At 46.6% G+C, this 27234-nt stretch overlaps 1 long non-coding RNA gene across 1 annotated transcript; it reads right to left on the reverse strand.

Moving 5' to 3' along the window:
* Window positions 1-4485: 4485 nt before the first annotated feature.
* On the reverse strand, window positions 4486-13473 carry LOC143793826 (uncharacterized). The gene is made up of 3 exons (XR_013220283.1): window positions 13310-13473; window positions 13131-13226; window positions 4486-4830 (listed from the first exon to the last, which is right to left on the reverse strand). It is a non-coding gene; the product is annotated as an uncharacterized LOC143793826 (long non-coding RNA).
* Between the last annotated feature and the right edge of the window lie 13761 nt (window positions 13474-27234).

Here is a 27234-nt window from a genome sequence, read left to right on the forward strand (position 1 = left end):
TGAGTGCCTTTGAACGTGGCATGGTTGTTGGTGCCAGAAGGGCTGGTCTGAGTATTTCAGAAACTGCTGATCTACTGGGATTTTCACGCACAACCATCTCTAGGGTTTACAGAGAATGGCCCGAAAAAGAAAGAAAATCCAGTGAGCGGCAGTTCTGTGGGCGGAAATGCCTTGTTGATGCCAGAGGTCAGAGGAGAATGGGCAGACTGGTTCGAGCTGATAGAAAGGCAACAGTGACTCAAATCGCCACCCGTTACAACCAAGGTAGGCCTAAGAGCATCTCTGAACGCACAGTGCGTCGAACTTTGAGGCAGATGGGCTACAGCAGCAGAAGACCACACCGGGTACCACTCCTTTCAGCTAAGAACAGGAAACTGAGGCTACAATTTGCACAAGCTCATCGAAATTGGACAGTAGAAGATTGGAAAAACGTTGCTTGGTCTGATGAGTCTCGATTTCTGCTGCGACATTCGGATGGTAGGGTCAGAATTTGGCGTAAACAACATGAAAGCATGGATCCATCCTGCCTTGTATGGAGCATCCTTGGGATGTGCAGCCGACAAATCTGCGGCAACTGTGTGATGCCATCATGTCAATATGGACCAAAATCTCTGAGGAATGCTTCCAGCACCTTGTTGAATCTATGCCACGAAGAATTGAGGCAGTTCTGAAGGCAAAAGGGGTCCAACCCGTTACTAGCATGGTGTACCTAATAAAGTGGCCGGTGAGTGTATGGCAGCAGTGGCTCAGTATTGGGTATCAGATGCTGTAGGACACATGGCAGCAGCGGCTCAGTATTTGGGTATCAGGTGCTGTAGGACGCATATGGCAGCAGCGGCTCAGTATTGGGTATCAGATGCTGTAGGACACATATGGCAGCAGCGGCTCAGTATTGGGTATCAGATGCTGTAGGACACATATGGCAGCAGCGGCTCAGTATTGGGGTATCAGGTGCTGTAGGACGAATATGGCAGCAGCGGCTCAGTATTGGGGTATCAGGTGCTGTAGGACGCATATGGCAGCAGCGGCTCAGTATTGGGGTATCAGGTGCTGTAGGACGCATATGGCAGCAGCGGCTCAGTATTGGGGTATCAGGTGCTGTAAGACACATATGGCAGCAGCAGCTCAGTATTGGGGTATCAGGTGCTGTAGGACACATATGGCAGCAGTAGCTCAGTATTGGGGTATCAGGTGCTGTAGGACACATATGGCAGCAGCAGCTCAGTATTGGGGTATCAGGTGCTGTAGGACACATATGGCAGCAGTAGCTCAGTATTGGGGTATCAGGTGCTGCATGACACATATGGCAGCAGCGGCTCAGTATTGGGGTATCAGGTGCTGTAGGACACATACGGCAGCAGCGGCTCAGTATTGGGTATCAGGTGCTGTAGGACACATGGCAGCAGCAGCTCAGTATTGGGGTATCAGGTGCTGTAGGACACATATGGCAGCAGCGGCTCAGTATTGGGGTATCAGGTGCTGTAGGACGCATATGGCAGCAGCGGCTCAGTATTGGGGTATCAGGTGCTGTAGGGCGCATATGGCAGCAGCGGCTCAGTATTGGGGTATCAGGTGCTGTAGGACACATATGGCAGCAGCGGCTCAGTATTGGGGTATCAGGTGCTGTAAGACACATATGGCAGCAGCAGCTCAGTATTGGGGTATCAGATGCTGTAGGACACATGGCAGCAGCGGCTCAGTATTGGGGTATCAGGTGCTGTAGGACACATATGGCAGCAGCAGCTCAGTATTGGGGTATCAGGTGCTGTAGGACACATATGGCAGCAGTAGCTCAGTATTGGGGTATCAGGTGCTGCATGACACATATGGCAGCAGCGGCTCAGTATTGGGGTTTCAGGTGCTGTAGGACACATACGGCAGCAGCGGCTCAGTATTGGGTATCAGGTGCTGTAGGACACATGGCAGCAGCAGCTCAGTATTGGGGTATCAGGTGCTGTAGGACACATATGGCAGCAGCGGCTCAGTATTGGGGTATCAGGTGCTGTAGGACGCATATGGCAGCAGCGGCTCAGTATTGGGGTATCAGGTGCTGTAGGGCGCATATGGCAGCAGCGGCTCAGTATTGGGGTATCAGGTGCTGTAGGACACATATGGCAGCAGCGGCTCAGTATTGGGGTATCAGGTGCTGTAGGACACATACGGCAGCAGCGGCTCAGTATTGGGGTATCAGATGCTATAGGACACATGGCAGCAGCGGCTCAGTATTGGGGTATCAGGTGCTGTAGGACACATGGCAGCAGCGGCTCAGTATTGGGGTATCAGGTGCTGTAGGACACATGGCAGCAGCGGCTCAGTATTGGGGTATCAGGTGCTGTAGGACACATGGCAGCAGCGGCTCAGTATTGGGGTATCAGGTGCTGTAGGACACATACGGCAGCAGCGGCTCAGTATTGGGTATCAGGTGCTGTAGGACACATGGCAGCAGCGGCTCAGTATTGGGGTATCAGGCGCTGTAGGACACATATGGCAGCAGCGGCTCAGTATTGGGGTATCAGGTGCTGTAGGACGCATATGGCAGCAGCGGCTCAGTATTGGGGTATCAGGTGCTGTAGGGCGCATATGGCAGCAGCGGCTCAGTATTGGGGTATCAGGTGCTGTAGGACACATACGGCAGCAGCGGCTCAGTATTGGGTATCAGGTGCTGTAGGACACATGGCAGCAGCGGCTCAGTATTGGGGTATCAGGTGCTGTAGGACGCATATGGCAGCAGCGGCTCAGTATTGGGGTATCAGGTGCTGTAGGATGCATATGGCAGCAGCGGCTCAGTATTGGGGTATCAGGTGCTGTAGGACGCATATGGCAGCAGCGGCTCAGTATTTGGGTATCAGGTGCTGTAGGACACATATGGCAGCAGCGGCTCAGTACTGGGCATCAGGTGCTGTAGGACACATATGGAAGTTGGGTATCAGGTGCTGTAGGACACATATGGCAGCAGCGGCTCAGTATTGGGGTATCAGGTGCTGTAGGACACATGGCAGCAGCGACTCAGTATTGGGGTATCAGCAGAATGAGTAGTTTGCAAAGATTGGGCATAGATATGGACGGTGCAGGAAATGTGAGAAGTCAAATGTGTCGTTGTTGTAATCTTTGCAGATGAGTCATGGCTGGAGAAGTTGACATGTTGGTCTGGGCGAGATGGAAAAGACGGGAAAAGTGAACGACTCCATACGAAGGAACATCAGCTGTAAGGCACCATCTATAACTGTGCTGTGATCACTTATGTGGTCTGCAGCACTGTTGTCTACCAATATATAGTCCTCACATAGTAATATCAGTGTTGCTTTTTGTATATAGATGTATTTTGAGTCACAGTGCGGTCATCTGCTGATGTTCCCCTATACTCACAATTAGGGTGCGCCACGTAGCTGTAGTCAGGATTACCTGGTTAGGGGCCCGCTCAAATTTTTCGCCCCCCCAGCTGAAATCGTAGCTTGTGCCTCTGCCTACTAGTTCACAACCATCTATTTCTAAAATAATATATTTCACTGTCAGACAACTTTTTTAAAAATAGATACCTTTTCCCGCAATCAATTGTTACAGTGTACCTGTCCTGGTTGTCAGATTTGATAAGTTTCTTTCTTCTGAAATATTGACTAAGTTACATGCAGAATCTATCCTGATTTTCACCAGGGACCAGAGAATCCCCAAGCATCGGTTCTCAGTCACCACTATGAGACACATTGTAGGTACCAGGTATGGATCAGAACCAGCACGATACTGCAAAAGGAAATGGAGGAAGATTCAAAAGTTCAAGACCGAGGTCAAACCGGAGAGATGACAATAACAAGGTCATATGTCATTCTGGAGTAGTCACAAATGTAAGCAATAGGCAGAGTCCAGAAATATCAACTGATGCTCAAGCAAAGGTAATGTGGTCTTTGCTTATTTAAATAAGACACAACCGGATGCTCAGGCTGATGACATCATTACATCCCACCCTTTGAAGGTAGGCAGATGAGAAGCAATGAAGCGTGTGGGGATTGAATTAATTTCTTGCCAGTTTCCCTACAAAAAGATGTATCAGTAACAGTTTATGACTTACTTTCAGTTGTCCACAGAACAGAAGTTTAGTATATAGAAATTGTGTTCCAGGTAGTCCCTTGTATCCAAGGATTTGGTGGTTTCAAGAGTCTCAGTGTCTTGCACTTTGGTACTCATGAAGTCCATACATTATGGATCAATCTGACCTACAGTAAATTGCAAAATGATCCCAAGTGGTGGTCTGATAGGATCAACTGTCAAACAGAATTCTATACATTTACATTAGTGGTTATCGTCTATTCTTCTCACAAATCGTCTTTGCTTGTTTTGAAGCCATCACCCGTTTCTGCTGTGACCAGCTCCAGAGGGAGACCGTTATCCAGATTCACAAATCTTATTGTAAAGAATGCTTGTCAGCTCTGGCAATCAAACATGTTTTTTTTCTACAGATAGAGGAAGAGCCATCTTGTCTTTTGGGGGGAATTAAGATAGGACAGTATTTTACTACATATTTATATACATATAATTTGCTAAGTAGATTCACCTCTTAAAGATCAGGTGATTTTTCGTTTTCACACTTTGTTTTTTTCCTCCTCTTTCTCCAACAGCTATATGTCTGAACTCAACACCAAACTGAATACTCAGACAAACAGGTGTGTCTAAGTCAACCTTAAAAGGCCTTGTTTGATGATGTCAGTGAGTACAACAGGTAACTTGAGAAACTTGATGTGGAACACAGAAAAGGACGGTGATCATAGGTGAAAGGAGCGGAGCCAGTCCAGGAGTTGAGAAAAGTGAGTAACACATAGATTGGTGTCAACTGCAAAACTAAAAACAATTCTGTTAGTATCATAGTCTACATCATTAATAACATTTGTTTAAATAGGTTTGGCTTGTGGCTTTTCTGGTTGCCATAAAAATGTCTGGTGTTATTTCTACTTCGCTTGTAACTTGTCTTTATTGTGCTGGGAACTGGTGTTTTAACCGGTAAGTATGACCTTTTTTTGAGTGATATGAAATAATGTTCATTCCCACTTTCTTTTGACTTGATCTTGTTCAAACCAAATTTTTGCAAGCATGTCTTGAATAAGACTGAGTTGTAGTACCAAGCACAACCATCCACATGCACACAAGGCTCTGCGTGTCTCAACAGTGAAAGGCCTCAGTCAGTCATTCAGAAGTCAGTGATTTTTCGTGCCAGTATTTTTGGTGAGATTTTCAGCACAGTTTGGCAAAAATAACAAGTTTTGCCATCAGAGTTTAATCAGTTTTTTCTTGTATGGAAAAAAAATTAAAATGGAGTTTTCCGATGCTTCTATCAAACAGTCTCGGATCAAAATTGGACATGTCTTTGTGATTCTCAATCCGTAAAAATACGTGGACATGTGAACAGGCCTATAGACTATAATAGGCACGAGTTCTATCTGTGAAAAAGACAGATAGGACTTGTACATGAAAGACTGACGTGTAAATGGGCACAAAGGGATATAGCACAGCCGGTGAGTTGATGCAGCTTTACTGTGCCAATGACCGAAGGTTTGTGAGGTTGCACAAATCAAACATTACTATCAGAAAAAGGTCAGTAATATTTACCGTATTTTTCGGACTATAAGATGCACTTTTTTCCCAAAAATGTTTGGGGGTAAATGGGGGTGCGTCTTATAGTCGGAATATACTTCCAAGTAGTGTGGCGGCAGCAGGAGTCAGGCGATTCTGCAGCAGTCCCGGTCTGACGCTGCAGGGTGATGATCACACTCCCTTCCCAGGCTGGTGCAGCAGGTTCGGCGCTGCTCAGATTGAGATATCGGCAATGAGATCTCGTCCCAAGATATCAAGAGACAATATCTCGGTGCCAAGATCTCACCGTTGCCGAGATCTCAATCTGAGCATGTGCCGTCCCCGGAGGCCATTTTCCCAGAGGCCACCACATCGCAGCAATGGATGTGTGGGGGCCTCAAGGATTTCACAAAATGCCGGCGCAGCCCCAGCATCACAGAGCACCGCCGAACCTGCTGCACCAGTCTGGGATGGGAGTCATATCACCGGACCAACAAACACCCCCGTGACCATGCTCCACCAGCGCTGCCAATCCCCCTGGTAAGCTGATTTCGGACTGTAAGACAGACCCACATTGACACATTAATGGTTTTTCCCTATTTTCATTTTGAAAATTTGGGGTGCGTCTTATAATCCGAAAAATACGGTAAGTCCCAGTAAAAACTTTCCAACTTCTAACACTAAATCACCATAAACTTTACTTTGAGAAGGATATTGGCGGAATTTATTAGGACATGCTTTATTTTTATGCCTCTCTTAATAAAAAGCCCTCTTCAGTAACAACTGCCTAATTTATTTAAGAGGCACCCACACACCTTGTGTAGATTTACTTTACAATTTATGCCAGTTTTTGGTGTAAACTATAGTACATTTCTCTGGTTTCACTTGACCACATACTCTTTCATAGTGATGTTTAAGAACCACAAGTGGTGTTAAAAGCATCAAATTATTGTTTAAATTTACAACGTTTACATCAGAAAACTGTTGAAGGGGAATAAATTGTAAGGCAGTGACCGGTGTCATATGCGAGGATCGCTATGTATCCCCCAGGATGTGCTTAGAAGCATATTAGATCCGCTGGAGTGCCCTGTGCTCACAGCAGGTTTGCCTGTGAGACACAGGGAAGAATAAAAGTGAGTGTGAACTGGATCAAGTTATTTGACCCAGAAATTATTCAGGAAAACCCGGTATGGGTTTTTATTTTTGAAACGGACTGCAGGAAGGCAGTGGGGCCGGTCCGTTTCCTCCAGCCCAGATCTTATAGTGGCCCATGGCCATAGAATCTGGAGCAAAGAAAAAAAAAACCTGCAAGAGAGTTTGGGTGTGTCATTGTTGGTCTGGGAGTCAGACCTAGCAGGAGCTTTATGAGGAGCTCTGTCCGTGTGGTGCAACACGGGCCTGGCAGAGCCTGAAAAGCCTGACACCCCAGCGTACACGGTGGTGTATTACGTTCACAGCAACAGATTGTGGACTGTCTTTACTTTTCCCGGCTGCATACCGAAGGACTTGTTTGCTTATTTGTCCGGTTTGTGAGTATGCTGTGAAATAAACAAGACTTTATTTTGAACTTTATATGGGTCACTGCCTATTCACTGCATAGCAAGGACATCGCTACATCACATTTGGTTGGAGAATGCGGAGCAGTGTGAATTAAGGCATACCCCAACACCATTTGCATGTCTGTTGTTAAGCCTGCTACATTGCAATTCAGGCCTACAGACAAAATGGAGGAGATCCTGAGGCAGCTGGTCCTCACACAGCAACAACAGCAACAAACTAATAACCTGTTGCTGCAGCAAATTACAGCCCTGCGTGAGGCACCTCCAGCACCGACCCCAGAACGTCGCGATGCCCGAGACAAGGTCCGCTCCGCTCTGAGGAAATTGAGTCCGGAAGATGACGTGGAAGCTTTCCTCACCGTCTATGAGCGCACGGCAGAGTGGGAGAATCTGCCAGCAGCACAGTGGGCTGAAGTTGTGGCTCCGTTCCTGAGGGGTGATGCGCTAAAGGCCTACTTTGACCTCAGTCGGGAGGATGCCCAGGACTATGCCAAGCTAAAAGGTGAGATCCTTGCCCGACTGGGGGTTAATACTTATGTGAGAGCTCAACGGGTGTTTTCTTGGACTTTTGTGGAAGCCCAACCTGCCCGGTCTCAGATTTTTGACTTACTGCAGCTTGTGAAACGGTGGCTCCAACCTGAGACTTTAACCACAGGACAGATGGTGGAGAGGGTGGTGGTCGACCGACTGGTGAGGGCTCTGCCAGCAGCCATACAGCGTTGGGTGGGTCAAGGGGACCCGGGTACCCTAGACCAGGTTGTAGGTCTGGTAGAGCGGTATAAGGCCACCCAGGACTTTATACGGGACACTGCTCCGCTTCGACTGTCACGTAAGGCTCCGCCAGCTCAGGAGTCTGAGAAAAGTCCACGACCCTCCACTGGGACAAAACCGGACCGAGTCCGTGCTGAAGGGTTGTCTCGGAAAGAGAGTGACCACAGACCGGGGTCCCCTAAATTGGCCCCAAGGTTACCTCGTGCCACAGTCGTTACGTGTTGGCGATGCCAAGAACCTGGACATGTGGTTGCTAGTTGCCCCCTAACAACAGAACCCATGGACTGCGTGTATACCCGTCGGGTGTCTATGAATGCCCAGCCAGTCTGCATTGCCACTACAGACCCTGCCGGTACTGAACCTCAGCTGTGTAGAGTACTCGTTAACAGGTACCAGACGGATGCTCTCTTGGACTCAGGGAGCTTGGTGACCCTGGTACACGGGTCCTTGGTTGCTGGGGACAGTCCTAATGGACGAAAGGTGGGGGTAGTGTGCATCCATGGGGAAATCCGAGAGTACCCAACTGCGGAGGTCACTTTCTCCACCCCATGTGGAGAGATAAAACATGTTGTGGGCGTGGTAAAGACTCTTCCGTATGGGACTGTGATCGGTAGAGACTTGCCCCTGTTCTGGTCCCTCTGGGAGAACAGAGTTAACCCTCTCAGGGTAAAAAGCGTTCTAGGTGCAGAACCTGAAGATCCCGAGTCAGGGATACCTGCCGTAGGGGTCGCCACAATAGGGACAGTGTGTAATCCCGATAGGTTTCCCCTAGAGGTATTGGCAGGAGAGGTGGAGGAGAATCCACCAATTCCTGAGCTGGAGGTGTCACCTGGTAAGTTCGGGACTGCCCAGCTCCAGGATCCCACTCTGACCCGGGCAAGGGAAAGAGTAATCGAGGTGAATGGGGTGGCACAACAGCCTGGTGCAGAAAAAGAGTTTCCCCGGATGATGATCAACCAGGAGTTACTGTACAGGGTTGATAAAATCCGGGATGAGGTGGTGGAACAACTGATAGTGCCCCAACCCTATCGTCGGGCGGTGCTCGACATGGCTCACACTCACATGTTGGGGGGGCACTTGGGGGCCAAAAAGATATTAGAGCGCATATTACAAAGGTTTTATTGGCCTGGTGTATACGCTGAGGTTACAAAGTACTGTGACACATGTCCTGAGTGTCAACTAACCTCACCCATCACGAACTACCGGAGCCCATTAGTGCCTCTGCCCATCATAGAGGTACCTTTTGAGCGGATAGCGATGGATCTGGTAGGACCAATAGTAAAATCCGCCTGGGGCCACCAGCACATATTAGTAGTCGTAGACTACGCCACCCGGTATCCAGAGGTGATACCGCTCCGGCACACTTCGGCTAAACTAATAGCCCGTGAACTGTTTGCCATGTTTTGTCGCCTGGGGCTTCCCAAGGAGATCCTTACAGATCAAGGAACCCCTTTTATGTCTAAAGTGACTAAGGAGCTATGTAAATTGCTCCAAATTAAACAGTTACGTACGTCAGTGTACCATCCACAAACCGATGGGTTGGTCGAGAGGTTTAATAAGACCCTCAAGGCCATGCTCAAAAAGGTGGTCGCCAAGGATGGGAAGGATTGGGATATGTTATTGCCATATTTAATGTTCGCCATACGCGAGGTACCGCAGGCGTCCACGGGGTTCTCCCCATTTGAGCTATTGTATGGCAGACAGCCGAGGGGACTGCTGGATGTAGCCAAAGAGACGTGGGAACAGGAGCCCACTCCACATAAAAGTGTAATCGAGTATGTGGCCAGTATGCAGGATCGGATTGCGGTCATGCAACCCATAGTAAAGGAGCATCTGTTGGATGCCCAGGCCGCTCAGAGCCGTACATATAATAAAAGGGCCACGGTCAGGACCTTTAAAGAAGGAGACCGGGTGTTGGTACTAGTACCCACCCCAGAGAGTAAACTCATGGCCAAGTGGCAAGGGCCTTATGAGATACGGGGGAAGGTGGGGGAAGTGAATTATAAAGTGTACCAACCCGGGAAAAGAAAACCCGAGCAGCTGTACCATGTAAACCTGCTAAAGGCCTGGAAAGACCGAGAATGTTTGGTCACAGAAGCAACTACGGTCATACAGTCGGAAGTCCCTCTGGCACTCGCCAAGGACACAGCCAGGTGTGAGGTAAAAGTCAATGATGACCTCACAAAACAGCAGCGGCGGGAGGCTCGAGCTTTGGTACAGCAGAATATGGATGTATTCTCAGAGCTGCCGGGCCGAACCTCAGTGATTCAGCATGACATTGTCACTGAGCCCCGGGTAAAGGTGCGGATGAAACCCTACCGAGTGCCAGAAGCCCGAAGGCAAGCCATCGCGGCCGAGGTAAAGCAAATGCTTCAGTTGGGAGTCATTGAGGAATCCCGAAGTGAGTGGGCTAGCCCCATTGTACTAATACCAAAACCTGATGGGTCATTACGCTTCTGTAATGACTTTAGGAAGTTAAATGAAGTGTCAAAATTTGACCTATATCCCATGCCACGGGTGGACGAACTAATTGAGAGACTGGGGAAGGCACAGTACTTCACCACGCTGGATCTCACGAAAGGTTACTGGCAGGTTCCCTTAACAGAGTCAGCGAAAGAAAAGACTGCTTTTATAACCCCAGAGGGTCTCTTTCAATACGTTGTCTTACCATTTGGGTTACATGGGGCTCCGGCCACGTTCCAGAGGTTGATGGACGTTGTGTTGGCGCCGCATAGAGATTACGCGTCGGCCTATTTGGATGACATAGTCATCTTTAGTACCGACTGGGATACCCATCTGTCCCAGGTACAAGCAGTGCTGGACTCTCTTAGAGCCGCAGGGTTAACAGCAAACCCAAAGAAATGCGCAATAGGTCTCACGGAAGCCCGGTACTTAGGATACGTGATCGGCCGAGGGGTGATCAAACCTCAAGTGAACAAAATTGAGGCCATACAAAACTGGCCCAAGCCCTTAAGTACCAAACAAGTGAGGGCATTCCTTGGCATCATTGGGTATTACCGTCGATTTATACCCAATTTTGCTGGTAAATCGGCTTCCCTAACGGACCTGTTAAAAGGGAAGAAAACGGTGATGGTCAAGTGGAATCCTCAAGCAGAGGAAGCTTTTCGGTCTCTGAAGTCAGCGTTGTGTGGACAGCCGGTCCTCATCAGCCCCGACTTCAAGAAAACCTTTATTGTACAAACCGATGCCTCAGAGGTAGGCTTAGGAGCGGTGCTCTCGCAAGAGGTGAACGGGGATGAGCATCCAGTCACCTATTTAAGCAGAAAACTGACCCCGGCAGAGAAAAATTATAGCGTATTGGAGGAGTGCTTGGCGATTAAATGGGCCTTGGAGTCCCTACGCTACTATTTGCTCGGGCGTCAGTTTCGGTTGGTAACGGACCATTCACCCCTGGTCTGGATGAGAAATGCAAAAGAGAGGAATGCCCGAGTCACCAGATGGTTCTTGTCTCTACAAAACTTCAGCTTCTCTGTGGAACATCGGGCTGGGAAATCACAGGGAAATGCGGATGCCCTGTCACGGGCACCATGTATGCTGACAAATGTTCAACCCCACAAGTCTGAACAGAGGGGGGGTATGTAAGGCAGTGACCGGTGTCATATGCGAGGGTCGCTATGTATCCCCCAGGATGTGCTTAGAAGCATATTAGATCCGCTGGAGTGCCCTGTGCTCACAGCAGGTTTGCCTGTGAGACACAGGGAAGAATAAAAGTGAGTGTGAACTGGATCAAGTTATTTGACCCAGAAATTATTCAGGAAAACCCGGTATGGGCTTTTATTTTTGAAACGGACTGCAGGAAGGCAGTGGGGCCGGTCCCTTCCCTCCAGCCCAGATCTTATAGTGGCCCATGGCCATAGAATCTGGAGCAAAGAAAAAAAAAACCTGCAAGAGAGTTTGGGTGTGTCAGTGTTGGTCTGGGAGTCAGACCTAGCAGGAGCTTTATGAGAAGCTCTGTCCGTGTGGTGCAACACGGGCCTGGCAGAGCCTGAAAAGCCTGACACCCCAGCGTACACGGTGGTGTATTACGTTCACGGCAACAGATTGTGGACTGTCTTTACTTTTCCCGGCTGCATACCAAAGGACTTGTTTGCTTATTTGTCCGGTTTGTGAGTATGCTGTGAAATAAACAAGACTTTATTTTGAACTTGATACGGGTCACTGCCTATTCACTGCATAGCAAGGACATCGCTACATCACAAAAGGTACGTGCATACAGCTTCTTTTTAAGGCATCTGACATCTGCCTGCAAAAGCGGCCTACAAAATAAACATAATGTGCAGCAATGTCAAAACGACATTGCTGTGCCCTTGTTCCGTCTACTGTTTTGTCTTTTAACAGCTTCTGGGCTTATGGAAATCCTGAAGTGTTAAAAGAAATTTTCTCACTCGTCAGGCAGGTTCCTCTAGGAAACTGTTTGCATCCTATACTTGAAAGTATAGAGTAGCAGTTGCCTCAGTAAAATGATCACTGGTGTTTTCCTGAAGCGACTTTGCCTAAGAAAACTCGGTGGGTGACCTGACATCTAAGGCTAGGTCCCCACGGTCAGTGTTAGGCAGCACTTTGGACGCAGCACATGTCCGCTCCGTCAAAAGCACTGCCGGCTTTTGAACGCAGGTGATTCTGAATGTGTTCATTGAACCGTGCAGAATCACCGCGTCCTATACAGATGCGAACTCGGCTTCAGGAAAATGGCCGCCGCGATCCCCATCTGCGCACGCGCGGCATCCCGCTGCCATTTTCCTGAAGCCCCGGGCAGCAGAGCGCTCCATCTGCGCACGCGCGGCCTCAGGAAGATGGCCGCCACCACCGGTAACAACAGGATTCACCCGGCTCTGCTGCATTACAGGGCTGCTGCATCACCTCACCGGGGAAAGGGACCCCTCTCACGCCATACCTCTCACTGCTCCTCCTCATCCCAGCACCTGTGCCTTTAACCACTGCTGCAACCCTCCCATGGACACCAGGCCGTGGCGTCGCCCACCTAAGCAGGAAGGGACCCTGCTCAGGTGCACGCCGTACCGCATCACCCCACCTCTGCCGACACCATGCCTCTTGTGACCCTGCTCTGCCACCGCCAGCCCTCAGGTAAGATACTGTAAATTCGGACAATAAGACGGACCCCATCTTATAAAAAATCTTTTTTTCTGCAATTTTCACCCCAAATTTGGGGTGCGCCTTATGGTCCGATGCGTCTTATAGTCCGCAAAATACGGTACCTACTTTTGAGGCTCTATTTCTGTAGACTGCCAGTGGTTTCCAGATTTCACTGTCACAAATATGATGAGTCATGAGCAGAAGACATCATTTTTACCGTACCTAGGATTTAAAAATAAGAACAAAATGTTAGTTTGGATTAGGAAATAAATATAGCTTCTACAGACATGGAAACCAATTATTACCTTAGTACATCACACCCTGTTTGGGTAACAGTCACTGCTCGTGTACTTTTTTTTTTTCATTTTCCTTTGCGATTTCCTGGATATTCTCAGCACTTCCTTATGGGTCTTGCCATCAAAACGCAGCACAACACTGGGGTGTTTAAAGCATTTTTCCACTAAATACATCTATGCATGTCAATACACCTGCAGGATAGGTGATAAACACAGGCGCATCTGTCATAAGGTGAAGTAAGCTTGCAGTATGCCAAGGAGCAGCTCCAGTAGCAGGACTGCCATCAGTTGATGGGGTAGATTATCCAAGCTAAATCAATTCTGGCTCATTTTGCACCAAAACATATACCGTATTTTTCGGAATATAAGATGCACTTTTTCCCCAAAAAAATTGTGAGGAAAATGGGGGGTGCGTCTTATATTCGGAACGCAGGCTTACCGGCATTGTGGCGGCGACAGAGGTGCGGGCATTATGTGGCACGGTGAGCTGTATGGCGTGAGCAGGTCCCATCCATATTTGAGGTGAATCCGCGGCCCGGTATTGATGGAGAGCAGCAGCGCTTGTGAGTTACGGTATTTTCCGGTGGCGGCGGCCATCTTGCTGAGGCCGCGCGTGCGCAGATTCACTACTCTGCGTCCCAGGGGTTCAGGAAAATGGCCGCGGGAGGCCGCGCGTGCGCAGATGGAGATCGCGGCGGCCATTTTCCTGAAGCCCTGGGACGCAGAGTAGTGAATCTGCGCATGCGCGGCCTCAGCAAGATGGCCGCCGCCACCGGAAAATACAGTAACTCACCAGCGCTGCTGCTCTCCATACGGTAGTTTATATTATGCCATTAAAAAGATAGGGATTTAGGAGGAAACGTAATCGGGAGTTTGTACCAACCCTTTAACGCAGGAGTCAATGCAGTATAATGCAAACTGTGGTAACTTACTAATATTATAATTTAATGTGCATTACTACAGAATATACATTCTAGATAATGTTGACATGGGCTTTCGGATTATAGTGCTGTGGCCAAGAAGGGCCAAAACTTAATAACTTAAAAATCCTATCAGTTACGGTATGGCTCACGCCATACAGCTCACCGTGCCACATCATGCCCGCACCTCTGTCGCCGCCACAATGCCGGTAAGCCCGCTGCCACCAGGAAAACCACCCAGCTCTGCTGCTCTCCTTCACTACTGCTGTGGCGTCACCTCAAATGTGGAAGGGACCCTGGCCGCTGCCACCTGAGGAAGTGACCGCACGTCTGCCACCGCCACAGCAACCTCCCCATGGACACCAGGCCATGGCGTCGCCCACCTAAGCAGGATGGGACCCTGCTCAGGTGCACGCCGTTCCGCCCACCGCACCTCAGCATCACCTCACCTCTGCCACCACCATGCCTCCTGTGACCCTGCTCTGCCACTGCCTGCCCTCAGGTAAGAGATCTTAAATTCGGACAATAAGACGGACCCCCATCTTATAAAAAATCTTTTTTTCTGCATTTTTCACCCCAAATTTGGGGTGTGTCTTATAGTACGGTGCGTCTTATAGTCCGAAAAATACGGTAAATGCCGTGCACCATTTTTTTTTGGATCGAGACACTTTTACTGTCTTGCTAGAAAGCATTGCGTTGAGAATTCTTCCAAAATTGCTGCAAAATGATGGGGAAAATTAAGGGTGCTTTCCAATTGCGTTCTCCCGGCAAAAATCCCCGGCAAAATGAGGTCCAGACACATGCGCCAATGAAGCCAATAGACTGCAATGGTGATGGCAGAGCAAACATGTGCTCTGTTGTGCACTTTTTTGGGAGTGTACGCCTACTGGAGGTGGACACTCAGACATAGTAGACTGTGTTTGAGTGTTGGTCTCCTGTAGGTGTACAGTCCCAAAAAAAGTGACCAGCAGAGCGCACATTTGCTCTGCCATCAGCAATACAGTCTATTGGCCCCGCCGGTGCAGGCGTCCGACCCCCGTTTTGCTGGGGATTTCACATGTATGCCCCAGTGGGGACACAGAAAGCAATGTGAAAGCGCCCTAATAAGCCAACTAATAGACGGTGTGTAAAATTAGACAAAAGTGTCTTAATTTGCACGAACTTTATCAAACCGTATGAGCAAATATGAAAATTTGGTGCATTCTAACATTTTCTAGTTTATCTAAACATTAGGATTAGTAAAAATCCGTCAATGTCTTGTGGTGGGAAAAGACATGTAATTTTTTTTTTACTTCAGTTATTGATGGTTAAACAGAAAATATTGAATTTACAGGCACCTCCTATGTTCCTGAGAAAAATATGCTATATCTTGCTCAGATCAGCAGCTCTGGTTGAACTGTTTTGCTAAATGATAACATTTGCTAATGCGTTTTATTACTGTAAATTCTGCGATAAACAACCCATATCACATTTTGTTTTTGCTTTCATTCCTAGGCAATGAGTCATGTTCCCCACTGAATGGATCTCCCAAGCTTTATCACAGAGAACAACATTTTTTGGTCACACGTGAAAGGTTTGCTACACAGTTTGACGCCAAGCTACAAGGCTTTCTAATTATGAGTCCAGCCTATAACCAAAAATATTAGTAACTGCCTTTCTTTGCATTAGTTTTGATAAATGAAGTCCCCAAAACACAGATAAGTGCCATGTTTATCATACCGGAAAACTAAGTGCTAACGTCACTCATGATGTCTTACAAATCGGAATGTAGGTTCTGTACATATTTGTGGCAGGGGCTCTGTGTGAAGCCTCTTTCGAAGATTCTGTCAAATTTGACATGAAGATTGTTTTCTATCAAGACTGACGAATACCACATTATGAACCCAGCTTTAATTGTACTAAAGTGGAGTAAATCTACATCTTTGCCCAGCGCTAACATTTACACTGATAGCTGTAACAATATTCTCCAACTCCAGTCCTCAAGAGCCACCAACAGGTCATGTTTTCACTACCTCCTTAGTGTCTCCAAGTGATAATTTCATTATTTGTGCACTACTATGGAAATTCTGAAAATATGGTCTGTTGGTGGCTCTTGAGGACTGGAGTTGGTGAACACCGAGGTATAACTTTTTTTGGTATTCATTAAAAAACTCAATGTTCTAATATCAACAGATCCCCAAAACCAATGTGACCCTGTCCAAGTGATACTGTGAGATGGAATTGATCCCTGGTACTATGGGGCGAACCTTGAGTGGGCTTAGTCCTTTGTGAATCAAAAGTATGCACGAGGCTCTTTATCAATCGGGCCATTACTACCATCATGAGCTTAGTTTTCAATTATATTTACCATGCTAATAAACTTGCACAGTATGTACTCCTGATGAGCCTATTTTTAGGAGAAAAGTGTCAAGTCTAATGTTATATGTACATTATGGTGAGTATGAGTCTGGTGTACTATGTACATTATGATGGGTTTCAGTCTAGCCTACTATGTACATTATGGTGGGTTTGAGTCTAGCCTACTATGTACATTATGGTGGGTTTGAGTCTAGCATACTATGTACATTATGGTGGGTTTGAGTCTAGCGTACTATGTACATTATGGTGGGTTGGAGTCTAGCATATCATGAAATGTTGCTCCTTGGTGTTTATAATGTATTACACAAACCTATTAGTTCTCTGGTATCTACTGTTGTTGCAGCGGGGGGACAGGTTGATTAGTCGGGCAGCTGAGTTTAGAATAGATTGGAGGGGTGTAAGAGTGTTAGAGGGGAGGCCACAGAGCAGGAGGTTACAGTAGTCGAGGCGGGAGATGATGAGGGCATGGACTAGGGTTTTGGCAGATTCTTGGTTTAGGAATGTACGGATCCGTGAAATATTTTTAGTTGAAGGCGGCAGGAAGTGGAAAGGGCTTGGATATGTGATTTGAAGGAGAGATCAGTGTCAAGGATTACCCCAAGACAGCGAGCTTGTGGGACTGGGGAGAGTGGGCAGCCATTTACTGTAATGGATAGGTTCATTGGGGGGGGTCGCGTGAGATGGGGGAAAGACGATGAATTCTGTTTTGTCCATGTTAAGTTTTATGTTAGCGAGAACTCTACAAAAGATTCGGTGAGACCGAGTCACAACGATTCTGGTAGCACCTACTGTATGTGGCCGGGAAGAAGCTGGTACAGTGCGTTGATGGACATGACTCAGGAAGGCCCGATACTTCTGCCACAGAAGGTCGACCTTCTTCAGCAGTGTCCTCTGCTACACCCGGACTTACACAGATTGAATCTTGCGGCCTGGTTACTGAGGCAGGGATTCTGAAAGCCAGAGGTCTCTCAGATGATGTAATATAGACTCTCCAGAAGTGTAGGAAACCAGTAAACAATGTCATCTATGGCAAGGTTTGTAAAAAATTCTCATCCTGGTGTTTCCCAAATAAGCCCGATCTCTTCGATCCCAACATTGCACAAATTTTAGATTTTCTCCAGAGGGGACTGGATTTAGGACTCTCGCCTAGTACACTGAAGGATCAGGTGTCAGCTCTTAGTTCCTTCTTTGATCAGGATTTAGCGGGCCATCGCTGGGTTAAACGTTTCATGACATCTGCAACTAGGATCTGTCCTAGGCTCCATAGCCAAACCCCTCCTTGGGATTTGAACCTAGTCCTAAATAGTCTAGCCCGGGATCCATTTGAACCTATATCAGCCATGAGTTTAAAAATCCTGACCCTTAAAAACTGTTTTCTAGTGGCAATCACTACCGCTAGGCGTATAGGAGAGCTGCAGGCCCTATCAATATAGGAGCCATATTTAACCATCAATATGGATAGCATAATCCTTAGATTAGACCCCTCCTTTATGCCTAAAGTAGACTCAGACATCCATAGAGGTCAGGATATCGTTTTACCCTCATTCTGCCCAAATTCCTCTAATCCGAAGGAAGAAGCTTTTCACACCCTGGACGTCCGCAGGGTGGTTCTCTTTTACCTCCAACAGACTGAAGATTGGAGAATAGACCAAAACCTATTTGTCCAGTTTGCAGGACAGAATAAAGGCAAGAAGGCGGCCAAGAATACAAACGCTAACTGGATCAAACAAGGCATTTGTCTAGCATATTCATCACAGAATCTTTCACCTCCGGCATTGCTGAAGGCCCACTCCACTCGTTCAGTCTCAACTTCCTGGGAGGAGAGGGAACGCATCATCTGAGCAGATATGCTAAGAAATTAGTTGTTGGCCTTATTCCGATACTGCTGTTGTGGAAGGTGACTGGAGAAAATAGAATTAGTCTTACCGGTAATTTGGTTTCTAGGAACCTTCCATGACAGCACTAATTTCCCTCCCTATCTGATATTCTTACTGGATGATTCATGCACTTGAGTGGTAACTATATATGCTACTGTGTCAAGAAAAAACACTGGTGGTTGCAGGAAGGGGAGGGGTATTTAACCTCTTTGTTTCCTGTCCCCTATTAGGGCGGGGAGACATCCTCCGATACTGCTGTCGTGGAAGGTTCCTAGAAACCGAATTACCGGTAAGACTGATTCTATATTCCTTCCCCCTGCAAGAGGAGGTGCGGCCTCGGCAGTTCCGGACCCAGTGCTTCAGCAGCACTTGCAGCCTAGTTCTCCCTTCTACACATGCATGTGGAGGGCAATGCTTGCCTGCCTGTTTCAATCCCTTAGAACAGCTACTGGAGCCCGTGCACAGTAAAGAAAAACCTACAATGGGCATTTGAGCATATGTGCTGAATCATGGGGCAATGGAAGAAGGTGACCTGATCTGATAAATAATGCTCTCTTTTACACCATGAGAATGCCAAGCTGCGTGTGCGCCTCTCACCTGCAGAAAACATGGCACTAGGATGCACTATGGGAAAATGACTAACCTGTGAAGACAGTATGATGAGCTGGGCAATGTTCTGCTGGAAAATATTGAAGCCTGGAACCATACATAATATCTTCTTCTTCTAGCTCAACAAAGTAATATTCATTAAAGCTTTGTACAATACATCAGCACAGGTGTAATTCAGACTTAAAGGGAATCGGTCGCCAGGTTTTTGCCACCATATCTGAGATGTAACACTTACTGGGCTGCTTGAGGTAGTTTTGATAAATTCACTGTTTTATCAACAGGACATTATCACTGGAGGACTAGTAAACCTGCTGCCATGTAGTCCTTCATATTCATGGCTGGGTTTAACCTCATCTTCATTATTGGCTGGTAGCTTTCTGCCTATGCACAGCGTACACAGAAAGATGCCAATTAGTGGTGTGATCAGGGTAAATCAGAGCTTAACATTCCGAGAGCAGGTAGATCTATAGCAGATAAAACAGTGATTTTGTCAAATTTACGACAGCCAAGTAAATGACATATTTATGCAATCATGGTCTCTGCCTCATGGTCTCTGCCCCTATATCATGCAGCTCTTAGATGGTTAAGCAAACATCTGGTAACAGGTTTCCTTTAACTCCTGCTTTCAGTGAGACATCAGTAATATTTTTTGGACAAAGTCTCATAGTCATTATGGTGATAGAAATTGCCATTAGTATTTTTCCACTTGTAATACTTTGCCTTTCCATAAGAAGAAAACAGAGTCAGAACAATTATAAGCCAATTTATCAAAATAGTCTAATTTTATTTTTTCTATACACAGGTTTCCAACCCAAATGAGCATACACTGAAGAGCAAAAGGGTAACAATGTTTTCAATTTCTGACTTTCAGGCTCCATATCTCACCATATCTCTCTTAGAAAGTGAGACTTCCATCATTTTATGGTCAATTTAAACCAGTGACCTTTCGCTTGGGAATCAACCTAGTAACACATTGAGCTATTAGGGAATGTGAGAACAGGTTCAGAAAAAGATTTTTACACCACTAGGAGCAAAACAGTAACGATGCAGTTTCATGACAAGAATCTGTACATCTAATCATATGCTAAACAGTTGCAAGTCAAATTTGTGTATGAGATAGCCAAGATGATTGTATATAAAATGATGGTAGTATCATGATCGAAGCAGTAGAGGATGGTGAGATATGGAGCCTGAAAGTCAAAAATTCAAAACATTGCTACTGGAGATGAGCGAATATTTCAATGTTCGGTTCGGATTACGGTCGCCGAATTTGAAATATTGCTTAATTATTCATCGAATATTCGCCGAACATAGCCAAACATCATTGGAGGCAAAAACAAACGCATACAAAACGCCTTCAAATGGGCCCAAAAGCTGCCAAAACACATTAAATTAGGGACAGACCCCAAAAGTGGCCTCAATTGACCCACAGTACAAATTTTAGAATGGCATGGCAGCAATCAGCCATGCATGAGGTATCAGGGTCTGGGCCAGCATTTACAGCTTCCAGATGAACTTCAAATTAAGACGAGGTGGGTGAGTCATTGGTGTAGGCCTGCTGTGTTGGGTAGCCCTGATACCACATGCAACAGCTCAACCTACTTTGATGCTCAGCCACACTCAAGTGGCACAAATATCAGTTTTATAGGCTACTACTGTCAGAAAAATGTAAGGATAGTAACATGGGTAGTTAACTCAAATGTGGTGGAGGCCTGCCGGTCTCGGAGGCCTACTGCTACAGACAACACGCATGAAGAAGACCCAACCAGGAGTCTACATATTTACAAAAATTAGTGGCAGACACTACCAAGGTGGCATCAACTTCGCCAGAGTAGAAATAGTATAATAGGGACAGACACCTCTTCTAATACATCCAACCCAGCAGATGGATACCCAACCAGTAGTGTTCACATTTAAAATAATTAGGGTCAGACACCACCAAAGTGGCATCAATGTCACCAGAGTAGAAACAGTGAAGTAGAGTGACATCTGTTCCACTACAGCCAACCTAGTAGACGGGGAGACCCAATCAATAGTCTCCACATTTCCAAAAATTAGTGGCAGACACCAACAAAAGGGCAGCAATTTCACAAGAGTAGAAATAGTGTTTAGAGACCTACACCTCTTCCATTGCAGCCAACCCAGCAGATGCAGACCCAACGAGGAGTGTTCAAATTTACAAAAATGTATGGCAGACACCAACAAAGTGGCATCAATTTCACCAGAGTAGAAATAGTATAACAGGGACCAACACCCCTTCCACTACAGCCAATCCAGCAAACGGAGACACAACCAGGAGTGTTCACATTTCCAAAAATTAGTTGCAGACATCATCAAAGTGGCATCAATTTCACCAGAGTACAAATAGTATAATAGGGACTAACATTAATGTGAAAAAAATGAACTTTGTTTCATTTCAGCCATTTGGTAAATTCAAGAAAGAGTGAAAAATGTAAAGGGTTCAGGATACCATATTATGAGAAAAGTCTGTGACCTTTGTGTGGACCTCTAATCAAAGCATGAAAATATGCATGATGAATATAACTCATCCCAATGGTACTAAGATAGGAGGAACACCAGGTGCACCAAATGCCAAATAGCAAAAACATGTGAAATACACAAGAAAAGAGGATGAATGGTACAAATACCACAGAAAGATAAGATAGAGGGCAAGTCACATAAAGTAATATCCAACAGTGTGAGGAATACTGCTAGTCCTGCAAAAACTGTTAATAATACTAACCCCAGACAAAACTATGCTTCAAGTTAAAGGACAGAGCCATAATAGGTTGTTGACCCGAGAAGCAGGGCTGTGGGGAAGAACCCACGCTTATCGCTGTACACAACAGCTTCGCCAGGGAAAGTATGTCCATAGATGCAAGTGGATATATATATATATATATATATATATATATATATATCTATATACTGTATATATATAGAGAGAGAGGAAGACCGGACCATAGCTGTACCCAGCCGGGTCCGGAACTGTTGAGGCTGCCTCCCTTGTTGCGTGGGGGAAGAAATGAGGAGCAGGACCGACCTCATGACCCAGGTAGGAGGGGCAGCTTAAAAAGCAAAGCGCGAGCAGCCGTGGGCAGTTTGGTGGGAATTAGCAGCCTGGTGAGCAGCGTGCTCCGTCCTCTGAGCATTGGTGCCGCGACGGGCTGCATTGTTTGTTCCCCACCGCCTCCAGTGGGACTGCTGCAGAGCGAGGTGCTGTGCGCGCTCAGTAGCTGCCAGGGACAGAAGTGCCATACGCTCAGTAGCTGCCAGACACTTAAGTGCCGTGCGCTCCGCGACTGTGAGTACCGCGCACGTGCAGAGGAGAGAAGGCTGAGTACCGGACAGACTCTTGTGGCCTAACTTGCCACTTGCTTCCCACCCATTTACATTTGACTCAGAGAGTGCCGCGACCTTTTTTGTTTTGGCCGCACGTGCTTAAGGAATAGGGGCTCAGCGGAAGGTACCGGAGACAGACTGCTGCCGCCAGAAGACCATCGCTTAAAGGATCCCATCTGAGCACATCGCCCGGCCACTGCCAGTTCAACAACCTTTCCAACTGCGGGATCATCTTCTGCAGAGGACTATACAGAACACGAAAAGTTCTTTCATTGGACTGCTATTGTTTTACAGTTGCTACTCCTATTATCCTTCCTTTAACCATTAACCTCCATGCGAGGAGTGAATAACCTGTTTATTAAATTGTTACATCTTGTTAACTCTTGCTCTGCCTCTTGTCTGTCACTGCATCCCCCAACCTGCTTACATATATACAAAAACGAAGATGAGGGAAGAATTTACCTTTGTGTCACATCCATGATCGCTGTCAGTGATGAGAGTGAGGCGGGCGTCTGGCGCATGCATCGGAGACCAGAAGGCAAAGATACATCACATCCGGGAATGACCACTTTCCTCAGCGCACATGGCAGAGGGTAAACGTGCATGCGCAGTAGGTTTGATGGTCGAGTGATGGAAGAATACGAGCAAGTACAGCAATCAGTTGCAATGTCAAGTCAGGATCATATCAATTTGTATCTCCACTCCTAAAATTTCCAGTATGTTTTTACCAATGGTAAGGAGATGCTGGGAGTTGTTGTTATCAGTCATTATCAGACTATGGACCACACAGAAACCACAGTACTGGTGAGACATAGTCAGTATCAACAAGTAAACATTTACATCCAGGTACCTTATAGATGATATTTTCTCTGACTAATTTCTTTTCATTTCCAGCCTGTTCAGATGCCATGAGGACTTTTTCACATCCACAGTTCTTCTCTGCAGACTTCATTCTTCTCCTCTTCTTCAGCACAAGCCAACATGGTCCCCTTAAAAAACAAAGTGTTATTAAAGTGCTCTCTGCATAAAATAATGTGTATACTCTGCTCTAAATAAGACTCATATGAAAAAAGACCTCCACATTGTCCACCATAATGATCTATAACCACCCCACTGTCTGCCATCATTAGCTATAACCACCACACCATCAGCCCTTTTGAACCATGGCTGTCCCCTCTTCACTGTTTAACCTTACACACTCTTAACCTTGCACACTCTGCCCAATCATACTGCCCCATATCCATACTGATTCTGTGCTCCCTTTTCACACTGTGCGCTAATACTGCTCACCATGTTGTCCTGCTCACCATGTTGTCCTCTCCAAATGGTTCCCCCTCTTCACATTATTCCCCTACATGGTGTGATTGTCAACATAGCTACCCATACAGTATATTATTATTTATTTATTCATATAGCACCATTGATTCCATGGTGCTGTACATGAGAAGGGGTTACATTCAAATTACAGTAAACAGACTAACAATGACAGACTGATACAGAGGGGCGAGGACCCTGCCCTTGCGGGCTTACATTCTACAGGATGGTGGGGAAGAAGAAAGTAGGTTGGGGGGTGGCGGAAGCTCCGGTGTTGGTTAGGCGGTAGCAGTGGTAGTGGTGAGGAGGCAGCGGGGTCATTGCAGGCTGTAGGCTTTCTTGAAGAGGTGGGTTTTCAGGTTCCGTCTGAAGGATCTGAATGTGGTTGATATTCGGATGTGTTGGGGCAAAGAATTCCAGAGGATGGGGGATATTTGGGAGAAGTCTTGGAGGCGATTAGGTGAGGAGCGAATAAGTGTGGAGGAGAGGAGGAGGTCTTGGGAGGACCGGAGATTATGTGAGGGAAGATATCGGGAGATTATATATGGAGGAGACAGGTTATGCATGGCTTTGTAGGTCAGTATTAGTAATTTGAACTGGATACGCTGATTGAATGGGAGCCAGTGAAGTGATTAGCAGAGGGGAGAAGCGGAGGAGTAGCGAGGAGAGAGATGAATTAGTCAGGCAGCAGAGTTAAGGATGGATTGGAGAGGTGCGAGAGTGTTAGCAGGGAGGCCACAGAAAAGGATGTTGCAGTAGTCGAGGCAAGAGATGATGAGGGCATGCACAAGCATTTTAGTAGATTGAGGGTCAAGGAAAGGACGGATTCAGGAGATATTTTTGAGCTGGAGGTGACAGGAGGTAGAAAGAGCTTGGATGTGCGGTTTGAAGGACAGGGCAGAGTCAAGGGTTACTCTGAGGAAGGGGACTTCCGGTACTGGGAAAGCGTGATGTCATTATTTGTGATAGATAGATCAGGTAAGGAAGATCTGTGAGATAGTAACATAGTTATTAAGGTTGAAGGAATACTTTAAGTCCATCTTGTTCAACCCATATCCTAACCTAACATGCCCTAACATGTTGATCCAGAGGAAGGCAAAAAAACCCATGTGGCAAACAGTAAGCTCCACATTGGGGAAAAAAATTCCTTCCCGACTCCACATACGGCAATCAGACTAGTTCCCTGGATCATCGCCCTATCAAGGAAACTATTGTGTATAACCTATAACAGTATACGTTTCAAGAAAGGCATCCAGTCCCCTCTAAAATTTTAGTAGTTAATCACTCATTACAACATCATACGGCAGAGAGTTCCATAGTCTCGCTGCTCTTACAGTAAAGAATCTATGTATGTGATTATGCTTAAACCTTCTTTCCTCCAGACGCAGAGGATGCCCCCTTGTCCCCGTCTCAGGTCTACGAGTAAAAAGGTATTAGAAAGGTCTCTGTGCTGTCCCCTCATATATTTATACATTAAAATAAGAGGATGGGGGAAAGATGACGAGTTCAGATTTGTCCACATTGAGTTTGAGGAAGCGAGAGGAGGAGGATATGGCTGTCCATACATCATATGAGCTGTGGGGGTCCAGGATTGGGAGATATGTCACCAGCAGTGAGGAGAAGCAGAGAAAGGGAGAGCAGGTGGGAGAAGGAGAGTGGCCAGCTTGTTTTATGTTTTATTAGGAGAGATCTGAGGTTGAGGAGCAGGTCGGCAGAGGAGGTCAGGTGGGGAGGGAAGAGGGAAGGGGAGATGATTATTTGGTTAGAGGGTGCTGGGGTTTGGGGATAGCAAAGGAGAGTGAGGCTTAGTGGAGCAAACACTGTAAGAGCACTTGTAATCATGGTGAAGGGGTCAGATGGGTTAAAAGAAAAGCTAGGTCCAAGTAATAAGAAGTGCTTACTCGGCAGACATACCCAAAACAGACAGATACATAGTGTGGGGTCCTGACTCCTGCTGTGACTAACTGCTGCTGAAATAACTGCAGCTTCTCGATGCTTTGCTGCAGTGATACTTTGCTGCAGGGGGATGCATACCAGACCCCACACGCATATTTTGAAAAGACTGAACCAGAGCCGTAGTCGTGGATGAGATTAACTGGTTACACATGCCCTGGCTCCCAATTACATGCAAACAATGTCTCTTCTGCAGCATACCTTTCGCTTCGCACTCTACACCTTCTGGGTCCCAACGGGCTGGCTGAAGTTCTGCTCCCTCCATAGTACAATAAAAGACAGAGTCTTGCTCAAACTTAAAACGATGAACTTTACTGTTTGTTTGTCACAGCACATTCTTGTCAGGTACATCATCATCAGCATTAGGTTCCACACAGTTCTCATCCTCTGCTCTCCCTATGCCTTCCCCTACGTCCTGCAGTACATTACGGGGACGTATCGCCTCTTGCGATAGCTCAGCATCCTCCCTGTGCGAGCTTACTACACCTGAGTGTTCCTCCGCCCGTTTAGCTCTGGTACAAAATGCATCAGTCCAAGCAATGATCTGCCACATGGTGACCGACCTGTGTCCTTGTACTGGTCTTGGACCACTTCTCTAGCTTCTATCCTGAACTGTGGTTACTCTGCTGCCAAAGCTGCACTTGCTGTCCATCCGGACTCTGAATGGCTGGGTATAATGCTTGAACCTTGCAGAGCTGCCTGCCCAGCATGGCCACTACGCCCCTACTAACTCTAAACAGGAAGAAACTTTCCACTTGACACAGACAGCCCCTCCTACATAACTATGTATAATATTGTACCCCATCTAGTGTCTGACTAAGAGTACTACACTTACCCTATCACTACTGAGAAATGCACATAACAACGTGGAATAAATACATATCTTACACATAGTAACATAATTATACACTGTTAAGGGGTAGAGGCGTGGCACCCCTTTACACGTGCACCCCTTAGAATGCTACTAAATTTATAGTAAGGAGAGGATCAGGTGAGAGGGATTGTGAAGGCTGGTTTTGGATAAAGTAGCAAATGGCTAGCACACCAGGGGAGGTTAGTTGATCGAAGACACTAGGCCTGGCTACATCTATATGCTATAACACCTTGCACCAGATTACATCTCTAGTGACCCAAGCATGGATATAGAGCAGTGACTATTGAGTACAATGCAACAAATGAATTTAGCAAAGATTCAGCAGGCACTGTTATATACCATTAAAGGAAATGTTGCAGGATGATAAACAGATGACTGCAAGCAGAGGTTGTACCATTAAAGGAAATGTTGCAGGATGATAAACAGCAGATGACAGCAAGCAGAGGTTGTACCATTAAAGGAAATGTATGTGTATATCCACAACAGTCCCCAAATATACACTGCAATGTCCACCACAGCCCCCTATGACGTATGATGTCCACCATAGCCCTCTGTTATATAGTGTGGTCACCACCACAGCCACTCATATACTGCATAGTATGATGTCCACCACAGCACTCTGTATACAGTATAATGTACCTAACAGTCTACCATATGTGATGTCCTACACAGCAACTGTTGTGATGT

The sequence above is a fragment of the Ranitomeya variabilis genome, chromosome 1 (assembly GCF_051348905.1).
Source record: "Ranitomeya variabilis isolate aRanVar5 chromosome 1, aRanVar5.hap1, whole genome shotgun sequence".
Classification (NCBI taxonomy): domain Eukaryota; kingdom Metazoa; phylum Chordata; class Amphibia; order Anura; family Dendrobatidae; genus Ranitomeya; species Ranitomeya variabilis.